Below are 20,528 nucleotides of genomic sequence, written 5' to 3'. Positions count from 1 at the left end.
TTACATTATACGAAAATTTTTAAAACAAATTCTATAATCTGAAATTCAATATTACCTTGCTTTCGGTTTGATCTTGTTTGGAATGGCAGTGAATATCAGACATTTATCATAGTATTATCAGACAGTTCCTCTAGATAGATTTTACAACAACTGTCAATTGATTGTTCGCTTACAACATTCAGTTATGTTATGGTTATAACCAAAAAAAAATGGGAGAAATGCTTCCTCAGAGAATACCTTACAGCTATATTACAATCCTGAGATACGATTCCATTCCTGCGATATCCGCTTCGGAGACTCAATGGGTTTTCCATTTCACATTTTTGTGATCCATATTAATTCTGAAATTAACTTTTTGATTAATTACATAATCAGGAAGTATATCAGCTATATAATAAATATGATTCTCTCTTCATATCTATAAAACATGTTATAATTTTTAATGTAACATTTTAAAATTTAGTTTTTTTTCCTAAAAATCTGTAATTTGTTAAGATGTTACCTGCAGTTATAAGTGTATGAACTTATCAATCTATTGTATTGAAAATATCATCTTCCACAGGCTCCACATAAAAAAATACAAAGTCTCTAACAGTATACCTCTAGGGAGCATCAAAAAAGAGTTTGGATCATCCTCCAAAAACATAAGCCTCGTTAGAGAGAAATAGCCCAAAACCAGGCTTACCAGTTAGCACTATACATCGACCAAATACAGAGAGAAATCTGGATTAGAAGCTGACTGCAGGGATGGCAAAAGTTCTTTTCTGTTTTCCTCCAGAATCAAGGTTCCTTCTGCAACTTGCAGGGCTTCCTTGAACAGTGCATCTGCCTCCTTTTTCAGAAGTTCCTAATAATACAAGTAAAGGAATTGGCTTTGAAAAAACTTGCTGCCGTTTTCATCTGGTCTAATTGAATAGAAGCTCTTATAAAGTTGATAACTAGATTGGAGTCTCCGAATTTCTGAATTATTCTGATCTTTCGTGACATTCGATCCGGATGGTCATTCTGGGAATAATCTGAAGGCCACAAACTCAGCGTAACTATTAGTTCCCATCCCTAATTCGATTTTACAGTTTAGTTTGTTAACATCTGAATTTCTGAATACAAGATTTCAGCATCACGCCGCTGATTAGGATGTATTTGATTTCATAAATATTTTAGAATCGGATTAATTTTTCGAGCTCACTTCTGTCCATTTAATTACTTAACTAAATATTACTAAACTCGACAATTGAATAAAATGTTAGTTTATCACAGCGATTCTATATGCGGAATTAGAACTTTAAAGAAATCATAAATACTGGATGCCTAAGTATGCTTACTCAAGCCATTGATGTTACTTCTGCTGCAAACCAAACTCACTGCGGTGTTTGAAACAGTCCCTTCCTCTTAACCAGTGCTCACGAAGACGGATGCAAAAACACGTGATTTTATGCTGCACAATCTGAACGCTACGCTACGCTCCACGGCTATTGGTGGATTCGCGGAAACCTATCTAATTATTCCTTCGCTGCAAATACTCTGATGTGTTGTAATGAAGAACAGTGTTCAAGTTTAAATCAGACGGATGGATCATATATGTAAAACAAAAATTTATGTGAACAGCGCTGTCAAATGCATATAAACCTACAACTGCATTAAATCTAAAAGCAGAGCTTTCAATGCAGAATTTGTAGAGCTTCCAACTATGGGAGCGTACAACAGCCAAAAACAACAACGGTAAAAATAACGTAACACAATCTTCACCCAAGCAAAAAGAAAAGAATACAGAAAATCTGAAGGTACTTCCAAGCTCTGCTCTCTCAGCTTGATGGTGTAAAAACTGAAGGGGATTGAGATGCTAGCTTGGGGACCAAACAGAGAAATTTATAGCCAAGCTTCCATCAAGCTTCTGATAGCTATGTGTTAGGTGTTCCACAGTTCAAGGTAGAGAACTCCAGATGGAGTAATGGACCACTTCAGAAGCTCCCAACAAGAAAATTAATTAACTGCAGTTGATTTCTTTAATTTAAGGAAATTACTGCAGCTGGTTTCCAGAAATTAAGGAAAAACTGCAGTTTACTTCCATAATTGTATGCAACAGTTGGTAAAAGTTAATGGAGCTTAACATTCTCCCACTTGATCCATACTTCTAGACTTAATGTCTCATTTTAAAACCCATTGATAATCTATATTAAGTAATAGATATATGAATCATGGCGATAAGTCCTCTTATAACGAGTATTATCTTCCATGTATTACTATGTATTTTTTCTTATTATAATTTATGTGGTAGCAATTTCTTAATGAATAAACCTTATGTTTATTCTTGGTCCTTCTTAAATGAATTTTCTCAAATCAACTTAAGGTGCACATAAATATGAGAAAAACATCACAATAATTAAGAATTTCATTAAAATAACATTGTCCATACAATGAGAAACTACATAATGAGACCAAGTCCCATATTCATTACATGATCCTTGAATTTAAATGGTGGCATGCCCTTAGTCAAAGGATCAGCGATCATCAACTCAGTGCTGCCGTGCTCTATGACCACTTTATTTTCTTTAACATGTTCCCTTATAGCTAAATATTTAATGTCGATGTGTTTATTTCGACTCCCACTTTTGTGGTTTTTAGCCATAAAAACAGCAACTGAATTATCACAATATATTCTCAATGGCTTAGAGATAGAATCCATAATTCTAAGCCCAGAAATGAAACTCTTAAGCCATACACTATGTAAAGTAGCCTCAAAACAGGAGACGAACTCGGCTTCCATAGTGGAAGTGGCAATCAAGGTCTGCTTGGCACTCCTCCATGATACAACTCCACCGGCCATCATAAAAATGTAACCTGATGTTGATTTGCGTGAATCAACACATCCAGCAAAGTCAGAATCTGAGTAGAGAATTACTTCCAAGTTGTCCGTTCGTCTATACATAAGCATGTAGTCTTTGGTTCCTTGAAGGTACCTCATTACTTTCTTTGCAGCTCTTCAGTGGTCTTAACCTGGATCACTTTGATATCGTCCCAACATTCCCACAAAAAATGCAATGTCAGGTCTTGTGCAGACTTGAGCATACATTAGGCTTCCGACAGCAGAAGCATATGGAATGTTCTTCATTTGTTCCCTTTCAAAGTCGTTCTTCGGGCATTGGTTCAAATTGAACGTATCACCCTTCACAATGGGAGCTACACTTGGTGAACAATCCTTCATCTGAAATCTCTCTAAAATTTTATTAATATAGGTTTCCTGTGATAGACCCAAGATGCCTCGAAATCTGTCTCTATGGATCTTAATGCCAATAACATAAGATGCCTCACCCATATCCTTCATATCAAAATTTTTAGAGAGGAATTGTTTCACGTCATGTAGCAAACCCTTATCATTGGTTGCTACCAAAATGTCATCCACATATAAAACAAGAAAACAAATTTTACTCCCACTAACTTTCAGATATATACATTGATCCATAATGTTTTCTACAAAACCGAAAGAAGAAATTACATTATGGAATTTCAAATACCATTGGCAGGATGCTTGTTTTAAACCGTATAATGACTTCTTGAGCTTGCAAACCAATTGCTCATCATCACTAGAGGGGAATCCTTTAGGTTGTTTCATGTAAACCTCCTCCTCTAGATCTCAATTAAGAAAAGTCGTTTTCACATCCATTTGTTGCAACTCCAAGTCAAAATAGGCTACGAATGCCATAATAACGCGCAAGGAATCTTTCTTAGATACAAGAGAAAAGGTCTCTGTGTAGTCGATTCCTTCTTTCTGAGTGAATCACTTAGCAACAAGTCTTGCCTTGTATCTCTCAATGTTGCCCAATGAATCTTTCTTTGTCTTAAAAACCCATTTACATCCAATGGCTTTTGCACCATTAGGCAACTCAACAAGATCCTAGACTTCGTTACTCTTTATAGAATTCATCTCTTCCTTCATGGCATTGTACCATAGTTCTAATTCTTTGGCACGTGAAAAAAGCACGATGCTTCGGTTTTGTCTATCTCTAAATTTATAATCGCATACTGAATGATTGCTTTGATCTGCATTGATACGTTAAAAAGGAAATGGTTTTTCTTCATAATTTGGAGCTATTTGAGAGCCAAAAACCCTAAATAATGAAGCAAGGAAAGACATTGAAATCGTGCGATTCTTTCTTTTTTATTTTACCGACCTCTCATTCATTCTTCAATTGACTTAGGCTGGATGCTTTTTATAACTGTTACCTGTAACATCTGTCCATAGCTGTTCAGTATACGGGCATTTTATTAGCCGGCGGGATATTGTCCTCATCCTTTCGGCGAAGAAGTGCATCCCTCAACCGTCTGTACTTTTCGTTTGTGATAACTCATAGGTCAGTATTTCGTGGCCAGGCATTAGACGAAATTTTCCTTGGGGAATTCTGAACTTTCAAACCAAGTTGCATCTTATTTAGATTCCCGTACAATATAGAAAACGTACGTACGTATTCTCTATTCTAGATGATGTGATAGATCAGTGCGTGCTCCCAACGAGTCTACACCAACAGTGCACCTTTCACAGAGCATCCCATGAAGTAAGCGTCTAAATCTCAGTTTGTCAGTTTCGTGGATATTTTATTGTTTTTTCCAGCCTTTGAAGTAAGCGTCTGGTTAATTTAAGGACTGCGTTTCGTTAAATTATATTTTCTTTATACAATTATTTAAAAATATTTATTAAAAAAACCATTTATCCATGAATAAAGATAAGTAGTTTTTTTTTTTTAATATTTTTTAATCTTTGTTAAATTAAATATATATTTTATTATTATTATTTAAAAAAAATTCTAACGGTTTATATCTACTTTAAAGATTGAGTGAGTTTTATTAAATTATATAGTACGTTTACAAAAAGACATTTCAATTGGTATATATTTAATTGGTTTTTTAACTTTTCTAGGTAAGTGTATATTGAGTACTATTGAATTATGTTAATTTTACACCAGAATAATTTTTCTGTCCTTTTCATCCTAGCTTCATTTACGATTTTTTAAAATAAATAAAAATCAATTTTTATTAAATTATGTCCTAGCTTCATTTACGACTTTTTACAATAAATATAATCAAATTTTATTAAATTATGTCCTTACAACTATAAAAAGCATTTTCATAAAATAAGGATAATTTTTTTTTCGCTGTGTTTATTTATGGTCGGGTATAATCATATTTTATCATTAGTATTATAATTATTATTATAATTATTATTATAATTATTTTTATTTAGTATTATAATTGTTATTTTAGTTTCATTTTTTTAATATTTATTTGTGATTTATTAATAAAGTAGTTAATTTTTTGGTTTACATGGAAATTTAATTTTTACTTGTCTCAGTGGTGATTCTTATTATATAAAGGAGTTTGTATTCCTTAGGAGTTGTTAAGATCTAAATGTTTCCTAGATCTCTCAACCAAGTGATTGTGTGTCAAGTTAGTTTACCTATCTTCAAACAACACTAAATATATTTATATGTAACCTTACTTGACGTGAATATAGAATATAGTGTGCATTGTCAAATTTAAGTTGGTATCAGAGCCCTTTTGGGCTTGGCCTTGGCCCCTTTTGGGTCGAGGGAAATAAAGAGTTGGGTGAATGTGTATGTTTGTCCATCATCAGTCGAAACTTGTGGCTAATCTTAAGTGGTTTGTGCATCACATCTCCATCGTTGGACCCGAGGAGGAGTTGAAGAGAAATAGATCTCTGTTTGTAGAGACTGCAAAGTCGAAATTGGTGCGATGAGTGTGGAATATTGCCGCATGATTAAGTGAGGGTCGATTCCTCGAAGGCAAGTTGTGGAACGCTGAGCAGAGTCTGTTGGCGAGCCTCAGAAGTCTAGTGATCTATCGTGGTGCATCGAATCTCCCTTTGTTTGACCAATATGATCTAAGAATTTCGATTCTGCGTGTGGATTGAATTTGTTTTGTCTGTGGCTTACGTTTTGAGTGGCAGATTGCCTGGCAGATGGCTATAGTCACTAGAGAAGATTTGCATGGTATTAGTCGTGGAATTTGTGTAGGAGAAGGCAACCTCCAGTGCAGAGTTGTGTTGTTGATCTAGAGTGTGTTGTTCATGCCTATGTGTGAGGGCAACATTGTTGGTGCTGGTGTAGATCGGAAAGTGTGGTGTGGATATAAAACAACGGATGTATGAGATGATCTAATGTGAAAATAATGCAGAAATAGATTTAGTTATGGAGCAGTTGAACAGAATTAGTTATAAACAGTTGAACAGAGTTAGTTATGAGTGGTTAGGAATTCCTATATAAGCATGATGTAATTGAGTAAAGAAATTAATAAAAGTTGGTGAGTTTTATGTTTTAATTTGGTATCAGAGCCAAAGGGCAGTGAGTCTGGCCTGAAGCGAAGGCGTGAGTCCAAGCTGTTGTGTGAGAGGCTGTGTAAAGTCGTGGAAGATCCTTCTGCGTGCATTTTTTTTTTGCTGTGTGAGGCCAGTTCGTGGTGCAGCGGACAAAAGGTTGCTGCGTGTGGACAAAAGGCACAGAGCCTGCGTCCAAGTGGAATTGCTAGCCGCAACTTCCTCTTGATCAGTGTGTTTTCCCCTCAATTTCCTTGCGGGTACTGTCTCTTTCATATAACCCTGTTGTATTGAATTCCACTCTCGGAGACACAGTTGCCACAGTAAGCCGTGAGGTGAAGTGTGCATATCGCACAGCCAATTGCCGCCAATTGCCAGAAGTCGTGAGGTGAATTATCGGTTTGGTATTGCACAGTCAATTGCCAGAAGCCGTGGTATTGCACAGCCAATTGCCAGAAGCCAACGGCGTTCCATTTGATTCAACATCGGTGTAACGATAGCAGTAATCTCTTTCTAACGATGTTGGTGGCAGCATATTATTAAAGGTGTTTTGCAAGTTTTGTTTGAAGTTTTTTTTTGGAATAGCGTTTGTAAGAAGCTTGCTATTTTTTTTGAATTGAGTCATTGGTGGAGAAGTGGGTCTTGTTCAAGAAAGTGCTGTTAGTGAGCACCGTTTGTGACAGCGGGTCTGATTGGAGGAGCCCGGAGGGCCAAGGAGAGCAGAGCGAGGCAGTAGAAAAGGCGTTTTGTTTGAAGTGTGATAAAGCTAACTGATATGTCTATTATTTTAGACTTTTTTGACAATGATCTTTTTAATGATCATTTTCTCATGAACCCATTTGGGATTAGCAGTGTTTTTGAGTCCATTGACAAAGAGTTTCATGTTGTTGAAGCTCATGTCCCTGAAGAAATCACTCATGTTGTTGAGGATCACGCTGTTGAAGAAATCACTGAGATTAAAACTTGCCCGGTTGTTAGAAGTTTTATTGGATCTACTTTCAAGATGAATGCTACTTTGGAGGATACTACCATGGATGTTCTTCGAAGGCCGCTCATGTTCAAAGATGACTGCATTTTGGTGACTCCTTCGTTGGTTCCTCATGGAAAGTGGGGAGAACATGAATTAAATTACCTCGTTCGAGATCTTGCATTGCCTCTCAATCCAAAAGAGGCTGTTGAGGTTAAGTATGTAAGCAAGGAGCAAAGGAATTTCATAAGGAAACCCAAAAAGGTGAAGATGAAACTGCCCCAGCAATGGAAAAGGAACAAGTATGGACCTTTTAATAAGAAGACAAAAATGAAATGTTTTGTTGTAAGCCTAGCTGAGACTTAGACCAGCAGGCAAGTTACAGTTTAAGTCGTCATGATTAAGAATATAGTTTCTTGTATATCGTGCTATAGTATATATTTGTTATATAGTTGGAATTAAGGGGGAGTGGTAGAAAGGTATTAATTCCAACTACCCTCTGTTAATGCAGTAGCTAGATCAATCTAGAGAATACAACAGATGTTCAAAGTGCAGATGTTCAAAGTACAAGTTCTAGAAGTCAGTTAGGTATGGTAGAAAATCCATTTCTCCATTAAGGGAGGATGTGAAAATAATGCAGAAATAGATTTAGTTATGGAGCAGTTGAACAGAATTAGTTATAAACAGTTGAACAGAGTTAGTTATGAGTGGTTAGGAATTCCTATATAAGCATGATGTAATTGAGTAAAGAAATTAATAAAAGTTGGTGAGTTTTATGTTTTAATTTCTAAGTCTGCCTGTGGTGAGATGAGTAGAGGAAGCGTGGAGTCTTCCTCTTCATGTCAATTCGTGTGCCCAATTCTCGTGTAGAATTCTAGCTAATCGGTCTTTTATGAGCAGTGAGAGGCTATCTTATCCCTTTAAGGATTTGGAAACTGAGAAAGAGTTGAATGATTTTCGAAGGAAAACAAAAGAATTTCGATATCTTTATTGGTCAAGTCTGTACCATATATTTAAAGTACGATTACAGGGCATCTAGTCTTGACATGCTCAGTCGATGGCTTCCACTATCGCAAATCGGCCCGCACCTTCGAGCTCTGAGAGGTCTCTCAAGGGATTTTTTGTTTATTAGAATCAATGACGGGACGCTCATCTAGGTGCTTGATGCAAATCTAAGGGAAAATGCGGCTACCATTGTCGACCAAATATTATCACAAAGTTGTTGGCCGATGACGTTGAAGATTTGTTCGAAAGCGCTGGAGTCCGTCCAATGTGTGGATGACGTGGAGCTATTGTGTGCAGTTATGGATTTTTATGGTGGGGTCCAATATCATTGATAGGGCTTTCGTCGTCTGAGATTCAACCATGGTTAAGTGTTGAAGTGGCGAATGTGAGGCAAAACGGTATTGTTAACCACCTGGGATGTTATAGGAAGTGAATTTCTTTTTTGATATTATAGTTGTGTGAAATTTGACATTTCTAGACGACGGTCTTACTCTACAAATTTGATCTTGATTATAATTAATTTTAGTAAAAGTCAAAGTCAAGTTGTTAGAGTTTATCAAGTCTTGGAAAATGTAGTGGTATAAATCTTATTGAAAGAATGAGATGCTTATTGTCATGGCATTTATTCTGCCAACTGTTGTCACAATTTTGAGTCTATGTTGGAATTGGTCATTCCAACATTAGCTTATTTGTAAGACTTACCACAAGATATGATGAAGACATGACCATGAAAATGACATCAACAAATAGTGGTTGGAACAACATAGGAGATTAAAGGACGATGGACAACTCAGTGAATGTTTGTGTGAGTTAGTGTGAGTTTGTGGAATAAACTCACTAGCATGATCTTAAATGAGTTACACGTATTAATTGTAAGCAAGTTTAGAATGTTTAGTAGTGGTCTTTGGAAAGTATGTACCTGGTAACTCCAAGAGTTGGAGTGTGTAATGTAAGCCCGATGAGGTATGTGTACTCCCATAAAGTTCGTGGTAATATTAAAATCACTTTTTAATTCCAGGTTTGTGGTAACCCTAAAACCACTTTGCAATGTTTGTTTGTGGTAAGCTAGAGACCACATGTGAGTGTGAAGTGGACAGGGATTCCTGTAGGCAGGGTTAGGGTCAACTGACAAAAACCTTGCATGGTTAAGGGTGAGGTGAGAAAACCATGGGCCTGGTTGAATTGGGTCTGTGGTGAGCCTTGTTGGCTAAAATGTGAGTCTTAGTTGCTGAGTTGAGCCTTGGTGGCTATGTTGAGCCTTGGTGGCTGAGAATCGTTGTGGGCATGGTTGAGGGTAATTCGATAAAACCCAAAGCATGGTTATGAGTAATCTGATAAAACCCTTAATGATGATGATGGAGGGGGATTTGCAGGTTTAGGTACATTTATGCAGATAATGGTTGATAAAACCATGTATATAGAGGACATCCTAGTAGACAGGCGGTTGCAGCGGTTGGGCATCTATGCATTCCGCTGGATGGTTGTTCATTTATATGGACGTTGACATCTTATTTTGTCATTTTTTACCACAACTAGACTTTTCATATTGAGATTGAGACAAGTATTCATTAAAGGGGCGATCTGGAAATTTAATTCCTGCTTGTCTCAAATGTAACTCTTACTATTTAAAGCAATTTTTCCCTATTCCTTAGTAGTTGTTAAGATCTAGATGTTTCCTAGATTAGTGTGTGGTTGAGATATTCTCTCAACCAAGTGATTATGTGTCCAAGTTAGTTTATCTATCTTGAAACAACACTAAATATATTTATATGTAACCTTATTTGATGTGAATATAGAATAGAGTGTGCATTGTCCAAATTTAAGTGGTTCCCTCTAGTCTTTTAAAGCTTGAGCACTCACTTATCCTTGTTACTAGAATTTGGTTGTTTCTAGATTTGTCACATGGTTAATCATATAATAACACTATCCTAATTTTGAATTATTAACAAACAATTTGTTAATTTGGTGCGTACTGTTTCTTTGAGTTTCTCAGTACATATGTGATTTAGGTTTTGATTTCCATTAAATTCTATTTTTTTTAATAGAATTATACAAAAGCCATATATAAAAATAAATAAATTATATTTTATTGTTTTCTTAGTTAGTACATGTTAGTTTAAAGATTTAACCCCATTAAATTGTATTATTTTTATTATTGTTTGGTTGTTCATCCCTAGGCTTACCGCATGGTAAACCATATAGTAACATTATTTTTGAAAGAGTTACCTAGAGTCATTTTGAATTATTAACGAACAAGTTATTAATGTAGTGCGTATTTTTCTATTTCTTTGAGCTTCTAACTAAGTTCTTAGCTAGTTTAACGATTGATTCTCATAAAATTTTGTTAATTTTATACAATTATACCAACAAAAAAAACTATAAAAAACCATTTATATTTGATTTTTTTAGTTTTTTAAGAGCATATTAGTTTAAGGATTGAAGCCCATTAAATTATATTATTTTTATATAATTATAAAATTAATATTTATAAAAGGATATTTATGGATTTTTAAGATGATTATAATGGAATCTCATTAAGTTACACTATTTTATATAATTATGAAAATAATATTTATAAAACGAGTTGTCTTTAGTGATAATTTTTGGAAGTCTTTCTGTGGGTTTTCCTGGTTTAATTTCTCTAAAATCTGGTAGAAATTTATTGAAACACAAGCTTGATAGATAACTCTGCACAATCGAAGTGCCGTAGGAGTTTTTCAGGATGATGAATCCATATATACAGTGAAAAATCCATTTTAAATAACACAAATCAAGATTTCTCCTCAAATTTTTCTTCGGATTCCAACAAGAGAAAGTCCAAAAAGTCGCACTAAAGACAACTCCATTTATAAGAAGACATTTCTCTGTAAATAGGGATACGTAATTTTTCTTTATTACCTTATTTTATTTTATATTCACTTATCGCTTTTAAGATAGGTGTAATCAAGTCTGATCATTAATATTATATTTTTCATTTTAGCATGAATTTATCTATTCACTTAACATTTTTACATTCTTTATTTACTGTGAAAGGATTTAGCTTTTGGTTCTTTATATTGATTGTCTCACAAAATGAGTACTTTACTCCGCTAATGTTTATTTATAAACCATGTGAACATATGATTCTGATAATACTATCAACATATAGATTTCACAAGTTTACATGTTAACCTTCCTATACCGAAACTTGACCAGTGACATATCATTCTTACGAGGGATTCATTGCTCCTAGGTTCGCCACGTGGTTAAGCATAATGTATCCTTGTTCTTGTTAAGACTAAACTAAGGGTTGAACTGACCTATCGCAAGGAGTTTAACATTCACCGTCATGGGCAATGTATCCTTGTTCTTGAAGGGGTTCTCTTAATTCATTTGGAAATAATGCTATATACTTACAAATTATATAGGGTTTCAATCCAATTCTCACATGTTCACCATGTCGCCTCCTATAAGATAACTAATTCCCAATCATAGGAATGGCTTGACCAAGTGTCTTCTAGTGATTTGTGTCGTTATTAACATTCTTACCGCGGTTCCTGATCTAATAAATTCGAGTGCACAACCTTGTATATTTATACTCTGTTATTTGCTTCCACACATTGTTTATTAAATTATATACACCATAGGCTCTTCTTTTTTTATTTGTAAGGTTAGGAAAATTAGTGTTGAAAAAAGTAAAGTTAATATTATTCCTATCTCTACTAGCATATCACCAGGGATACCAAACTAGTAGCATAGCAAAATAGCTTGTGTTCATGCTATTGGAATTTTAAAAATCTTATTTTCAATGCTAATTAAAAGCCTCATGATATGTAGAAAACTATGAGAATTTAGAGACCTTATTTTCCGATAATTAGCAACATTTCTGGAATTAAAACAATAACCAAATATATTTCAAATATTCATTTAGTTTGAGGGTGAGTACACTTGGATGGTTGTCATAGTTCCTGCTTCTTCATAATAATTGACGATTTTAACGTTTTCCATCCTTTTGACATTTAGAGTGACCTTGCCATCTAGCTTCCTGATTTGTCTCTAAGTTTCATCCATGCTCAGGAGAATCTCCTGTTGTGTCCTTTTTATTTCGATAATATTTTTTTCCATGATGGTCTTTAGTTGCTAATGTAGATTAACTTTTTATGTAGATATCTTATCTGTCGAGTTCATGTATTTCCTCTTTCAAGGATCCAAAATCCTACTTTTGCTTGTATCTTCATCATAGATTAATATACAATTAAAACTTACCTATTGTTCTTTATTGATGACTCTCTATACTTCAAATCCAGTATCGGAAACATGCTTGTTATCCAGTTCTCAACTGCTAATTTGACTAGAGCATCATAGGTTGGCTAAGCTAACTAATGAGTTCAATTCCTAGATTGAGAGTGGATATGTGCCATTAGGGAACCAAAATAAGATGACGAGCTCAGAGAAAGAGGAGCACAAAAATAAAGACTTGCATAATTTTAATGAAAGAACAGAAGAAGGCATGCGGATAAAGGGGTGCCAAGGAGACCTGGGAAGGAGCAGAGATGAGATTCCCCTTAAACACATTGAAAAATTCCACTCCTAATATGTAATGCTAAGATAATGAATCAAAATGTATCTTCTAGAAAAATTAGAGCTTAACATGGCCAATAGGATATCCCCCAAAATAAGCTCGTTGTGCTTCCCTTGAGCCTCCAAGAGAAAAAGAAATCCAGTAGACCAATAAAAGAAAAGAGTGCCAAAGGAGGGGAAGTTAACTAACCAAACAATGTTTGTAACTTTCAAACATGAAAATCAAGAAGAAAGGTTAAACAATCACCTTAACTATAATGAATTGCTAAGGAAGCACTACCAAGAAATATCCCTTCTAAATAAAGTAAGCTCTATCAAGATCGCATGTCTAACAAATTTCTAATTTTAGTTTAAATTTAAACAATATAGGATAAACACTCTTGGTATGATTGCTAAAATTTCTCCCAACTATTTAGATGATAAAAACACGATGTTGTAGGGGAATACATCCATAACAACATCAAGTTCCAATCTCATGACTACCCTTTCTTATCACATCCCACTTTTGACTCTGCCTTCCCTTCCATCATTTTTATTGCATCACTACAAGTACGAGAACTATGGGAGTTAAGGATAGGGGAGGCCATCAAATTGCTTAACTGGAGTCCATTCAACTTATGAACCATCCTCAGTGCAGTTGCATGAATCATTTTTTCAATGGAATTCCAAGTTTGTGGTGTCTTATTTCCCCGACCACTTCTCCTAACCCATTTAATGATATATGAGATCATCAATTGGAACCATCTATGGGGTTTTCAAAGGAAGACATGAATGTGGTATTTGATCCACTTATGTGTGCATTGGTCATGAGACTTATGAACCATCATCAATGCAATTGCATGAATCATTTTTACATTGGAATTCCAAGTGTGCGATGTCTTGTTTCCCCAAACACTTCTCCCAACCCATTTAATGAGATATGATATCACCATTTTGAACCATCTATGGGGTTTTTAAAGAAAGACATGCAAGTGTCTTTGATCTACTTATGTCTAGGTGAAACCACACATTTAACCACTAATTCAACATTTCCTGTTGGCTCCAGGATAAGCCCTTATGTGCTTTAAACATTTCCCAATGATGCAAATCCTCTTTCTCTCCCCCATTGCATCCAACCCCTTTGGGAAGCATAGACTCTTCTTTGTTGGAAATATTTTTCCACATATGTGAATATTATTGAAGCCCAACCACCTACAACCTTTAGCTTAGTTGTGTTTTCAGTAGAAATATTCTCTCATTTTTCTTTTTCCTACCAATCAAATTTTGAAGTTTTTTTCCTTATATTCTCCCATACTCCTTTTAAAGGTACAGTGAAGAATGTCATGACAATGTAATTCCTTCTAATATAACCTTTGTAAATACTAATATTTCCCTCATTTATAGCCATGTTTACACTAAATATTGATCTTTGTCCCAAGTCCTCCAACAATCATATCTAATCTCTCTCCTCATATGCATTTTGTTTTAGGAGGAAACTAATATATTTGAACCTTCTTGAATATTAATATGATTAAATAAAAAGTTTGTTATGGCATATTTTCTACATGTACATCTATATTATTGATAATAATGGCACATATTTGTACATTAACTTATATAGGCATGTAATTATTTTTTACAACTTTAAGATTTTCTACCATTTTTCTTTTTCACCGGGAAACATTATTGAAAAGAAGCATATCTATAATAAAAAGTAAAAAAATGATAAAACTTTAACCAATCTTATTAATTTGACATTTACAACGTTGACCTTTTTAGTGCTCATAAGACAAACAATAATAATAAAAACATCAAAAGTTATAAATTTTATCTTAAAATTATTGAATGAAATAAGGAAATTTGATGTTATAAACTAATTATATGTCCATAAAATAGTAAAATAAAAAATTCTAAAATAGCTTTTATTATATGACTAAACCCTCAATTAAAAATACTATTTTGATATAAATCAACACATTTTTTACCTATCAAATTTCATTCCCATTTCTATTTATATATCATTTTGGATAAATGCTATTTCCTGTCTTTTTGCAGGCATACAATTACCTAATATTAATTTATTTTAACTTTTTGCAGGCGTATAATCATCTAATATTAATTCGTTTTAAATTAATATATATTAATGTTGAATATATTAACATTAGCTATCTAATAATATATTTTCCTATTAATTTATTAAATTGGTTTAATTTTTATTTATTTTTATTATAATTAAGTAACTACTTATATTTGGATAATTGATTATCTAATATAAATTTATTTTAAATTAATATATATTAATGTTGAATATATTAACATTACCTATCTAATAATATATTTTCTTATTAATTTATTAAAAAATTATTTATTTTTTATATTTAAGTAACTATTTATATTTAGATAGTTTGTCTTTTTACAGACTACCAATTGGTTATTTTAGGTGTGTTCACTGATTACCGATGAGTTATTTTAGGTGATGAGTCAGTCTGCATTCGTGGTTAGTAGCCGGAGATGATTTGACAATTAAATTATGATAAATTATCTCACTGTGTAAAAAAAACTACTTATATTTAGATGTAAAAATTATAAAATAAAATATTCCCTATACTAAAACGGTTATAATTAGTTATATTAATTATGATTAGAAATAATTTCATTCTTTAAAATAATAGCTTTTGAACATATTTAATGGAACTGCAGGTAATATCTATTCGAGTAATGTTATGTTATATAAATTTCTTTATGTTATATTTATCATCACCATTTGATAAGAAGGTTTAGGACTTGGTAATAGTATATTGTTTAATATTAAATAAAATTGCTATCTTTGTACAAGGAAAAATATATATTTATATCAATAGTAATCTCATTCCCAGAATGAACTTGATCATTGTCAAACGCATCTTAGCAATAAGAAGTCACAGACATCACAGCTAAAAAAAAATTATATCTAAATGGGAATACACACCTTAAGTCATCGAATTTACGTCACCTTTATAACTAATAATGTCAATCCCACATTGACATGTTCCTCGTGAAGGACAAGTTGCGTCTTACAAAATCCGTTGAGAAGATTAATTTAGATTTGTTTTGAAAGACAGATGGCTGGTTTTATATATATATTCAGTTTTAACTAGTGAGTCGTATGTGTCATTGAAATGGTGTGCTCTTTTCCCGGTTTTCATTTAAAATCATTATAACAATCAATTGTTGTAGTTTTCATTTAAAATCATTATAACAATCAATTGTTGTAATTAGTAATTCGTCCCTGAAATTTTATAGTGTCGTGAGATGTCATCTGAAGGTCAATCAAAAGACATTTAAAATCATTATAACAATCAATTGTTGTAATTAGTAATTCGTCCCTGAAATTTTATAGTGTCGTGAGATGTCATCTGAAGGTCAATCAAAAGAAGAGGGGATTCACACAAACAGAGTACATCCATGCCTCCAACAACTACTAATAATTCTCAATTGATGCCGTCAATTACCTGCGTGCACTAATTTCCAAACCTTATTGGTTACGGCCCCTTTAAACAATCTTTGTGGAATGATTCAATTCAACGACCCATTATTTTACCTTCACCGATTCTTCCTATTGGAACTCTACAACCCTTTATAACCGTTTAAATCCTCAATCCCGCATACATATAGCCACTCCTCTTTAAGATTGGTTATATTGGATTTATTACATGAATCCTTCACATCGGTGCTATAATCGTTATAAAACCTTTATAAAGGAAATACACATAAAACATGCGTAACACACCTTTTCCCCGCTCATTCCATAGTATTTTCACATTTCCCGAGGGCTTCCCTTTATCGCAATCGGGTATCGCTCCTCCGCGGGTCACATTATCCATTCCTTCCACTTCCCCAATATGTGATCACACTATCGGAACACTTTAATGGCGTTTTTACATTAAAAACCCGGACCATTCATTCTATCGAAAAATATGGGAAACACGGGAACACAAAGGAAAACCCACTCCGAACGCATAAGCCAGATCTCAAATTTTATGCATCGGGACTTATAAATGTCATCGGGCCTGTCTTATCACTTGCATCGATACTCCTCTGCTGAAAAACACCCTTGAATGTTGCGATGCGATCACTCCGATGATCGCGTCGGCATTCGCCGATTAAATCTCCGTCGTTGATCCTTCCCACAGTTCCAACGGTCCTCACTCAATCACTTGATCGCAATTGGTGATCGCCCGAGATCGGGGTTATTCCATTCGCTGATTCAATCTCCACCATTGATCTGTTGGATCCAACGGTCCCTGAGCGTCACTTTCTCAATCTTTCGCTCCTCTATTGTTCGGATCTTATCACACTTTCTGCTATGCCGAGAGCAATTCTTCTCTATGTATTCAATATCCTCTTTGTGTCCGCCAAATTCACCTGCACATATATATATAATACAGAATCTCTAATTCACATTGAATTCATCATTCAATCATTCGAAACACACAGTTATATGGATTTGAATTTATCTTTGTACATAAGAGATAAACAAAGGATATATATTGAGGCTCTGTCTCTCTCTATGGTCTGCTCTCCTAATACCATTGGCCTCTCTTACATTCTGTCCGTAGGCTTACAATCTTACTCTAATTCGGCCAACCCCCTACTCTTCTCTCTTGTTTCCCTTTTTCAATACATCATTAGTAGTTTCTCTTACATTTCGAGGAATTATTCATCAGTTTCTCAACAGTTTCTTCAAACAGTTCTTAACTAATCCTAACTTAATCTGTTTGCCTAATTTAAGATCTAACAATTGCTGATTCAGCCTTAATTTAAAATGAAACAAATTAAAACAGAACAAAAAATACTTCCTAGCTGTCGCCTCTTCATTCGGATGCTCCTGCATCAGGCTCTCGGGGTAAATAAAATTCATGGCTCCTGTCCATGAGCTCTTCAATGGAGTACCTAGCACTGTGAATCTGGCCAACGTCTAACCAAGAACTATCTTCAATAGGATGACCCTTCCACTTGACTAGGTATTGCAAATATTCCTTCCGTCGAGTCCGTCTAGCCACCTGGGTATCTAAGATCTGTTCGATCTCTAGAGGCTTTGCTGGGGGCATTTGTTTAATCCACATATCATTATCTTTCTGGGTGTCCCGTGTTCGTCTTTCTGAAGTGTCTTCGTCCTCTGTCGCAATGTAGGGGTACAGGTCTGCTACACTGAAAATGGGTGAAATTCCAATACTTGGGGGTAACTGCAATTTGTAAGCATTTGCAGAAAATTTCGGAAGAATCCTGTAAGGCCTAATCTTTTTCCATTTTAACTTGTTGTATTCGCCTTTAGGAAACCTGTCTTTGCGTAGGTGTGCTAATACTAGGTCTCCTACGTTCAATTGCACCTCCTGCCTTTTCAAATCTGCCTTCTGCTGGTATCTTTGGCTGCTGTTCTGTAATTTTAATTTCACCTGTTCATGAAGATTGTTGATTGCCTTTGCGAAGTATTCACCATTAGCACTCCTGCACTTTAACTGTCCCAAATCCCGTAACTCATGTACTCCTCGTGGATGCATTCTGTATAGGATCTAGAAAGGACTACTGCCTGTGCTTCGATTGGGCGAATCATTATAAGCAAATTTCGCTTGTGCAAGCACACGATCCCACTGTCAAGAATTTTCTCCAACCAAACTCCTCAATAAATTTCCCAGACTTCGGTTCACCACTTCGGTTTGGCCGTCAGTCTGTGCATGATAAGTTGAGCTGAAGTTTAGTTGTAATTTTTTCCATAAGGTTCGCCAAAAATGTCCTATAAATTTAACGTCTCGATCCAAAACAATAGACTTTGGCAAGCCATGTAATCTGACTATTTCGGTAAAAAACAAATGTGCTACATGTGTGGTGTCATTGGTTTTCCTGCATGGAATGAAATGTACCATTTTGGTGAAACGATCCACCACCACCATGATGGAATCGAATCCCCGTTGTGTCTTCGGCAGACCTAAGACAAAGTCCAAACTGACTGAGTCCCATGGTCTGTTCGGAATGGGTAATGGCGTTTACAACCCTGTGTTTTGGTTGTGTCCCTTTTCAAGATGACACATTTTGCATCTAGTTACAAACCTTTGTACATCTCTGCACATCTTCGGCCAATAGTAAAAGTGGCTCAACTGATTCAAGGTCTTGTCTATGCCAAAATGACTGGCTAAACCTCCATTATGCTTTTCCTGGATTAAGTTCTCTCTCATAGAACATTTTGGAATACACAACTGCCCTCCTTTGAACAACAATCCTTCCTGCATGTTATAGTCCAGCGATGAACTGTTATCTCTCAACAATGGATTTTGGGAAGCTTCATAAGCTTCTTTAAATTCTGCATCTGCCTCATACAAGTCCTTAAGACATTCAAATCCTAATACTTGTATGGTACTTTCCTATAGGATCAGATTCCTCCTGCTTAACGCATCTGCCACTTTGTTGGCTTGACCGCTGATGTGTTTCAACACAAACGTGAAATTATACAAATATTCCACCCACTTTTCATGTTTATGGTTCAGCTTATGTTGCTGCATAATATACTGCAACGCAGAATTGTCTGAAAATAAGACAAATTCATTAGCCAACAAATAATGTCTCCAATGCTTTAGCGCTTGAACCACTGCATAAAATTCTTTGTCATAAGACATGTATTTCTTCCTAGTTTAATTTAGTTTCTCACTGATATAGGTTACCGGCTTGTCCTCTTTGCTGAGTACTGCACCAATGGATGTCCCACTAGCATCACAATGAACTTGGAAAAGTTTGTCAAACTCTGGTAATCTCAAAATCAGTTTTTTGGTAACCTTCCTTTTGAGTAACTGAAAGCTCTTCTCTGCCATCTCTGTCTAATGGAAAGGCTTATTTGTCTTCTTAATGGTGTCCAGTATGGGTGCACAAATCCCACTGAAATTTTTAATAAATTTCCGATAAAAACTCGCCAATCCATGAAAACTTTGTACCTCGAACAAGCTTTTGGGAGACGACTAGCTAGCTATGGCTGCAACCTTTTCCGGATCCATTTTTAGTTCATTCTCAGAAATCACAAACCCGAAATAAATTAACTCTTTCTTGAAAAAAAAACATTTCTTCAAATTTATCAGTAATTTATTCTGCTGCAATTTTTCCAATACATACCTCAGGTGTCGAAAATGTTCCTCCTTTGTCTTGCTGAATATAAGTATGTCATCCAGATACACAATCAAAAATTTACCAATGAATTCCTTGAGCATCTCATTCATCAACCACATGAACGTGCTAGGGCCATTGCTCAATCCAAACGGCATAACCAACCATTCGTACAAGCCTTCATTAGTCTTGAAAGCTGTCTTCCACTCGTCACCTTCTCGAATTCTGATTTGGTGGTCACCGCTTTTCAGGTCTATCTTTGAAAAGTACGTTGCTCCATTCAAACAATCCATCATATCATCCATCCGAGGTAATGGGAATCTATATCTTATAGTAATCTTGTTAATGGCCCAGGAATTCGTGCACATTCTCCACTCACCTCCTTTCTTGGGAGCTAAAATAATCGGAACTGCACAAGGTCTTAAACTCTCTCGAATCAGTCCTTTATCCACCTACACCTGCACCTGCTTCCAGATTTATTCATTATCCTTTGGAATGATCTGGTAGGCAGCCTTGTTTGGCAAATTGGCTCCTGGAATAAAATCAATATGGTGACTGATGCTC

General features: G+C 35.0%; 1 protein-coding gene across 1 annotated transcript in view; it reads left to right on the top strand.

Annotated features, from left to right (window-relative positions):
* LOC149189704 (transcription factor MYB2-like) overlaps positions 1-20,528 on the top strand; it is a 28,610-nt gene that overhangs the window by 323 nt on the left and 7,759 nt on the right. The gene's annotated exons all lie outside the window — the stretch shown is intronic.

This window comes from Pinus tabuliformis, chromosome 3_1 (genome assembly GCF_031772625.1).
Source record: "Pinus tabuliformis cultivar Carrire ecotype Pingquan chromosome 3_1, CPIR1, whole genome shotgun sequence".
Taxonomy (NCBI): domain Eukaryota; kingdom Viridiplantae; phylum Streptophyta; class Pinopsida; order Pinales; family Pinaceae; genus Pinus; species Pinus tabuliformis.
The sequence above is the reverse complement of the archived record's forward strand: the minus strand, read 5'-3'. Positions and strand labels throughout refer to the sequence as shown.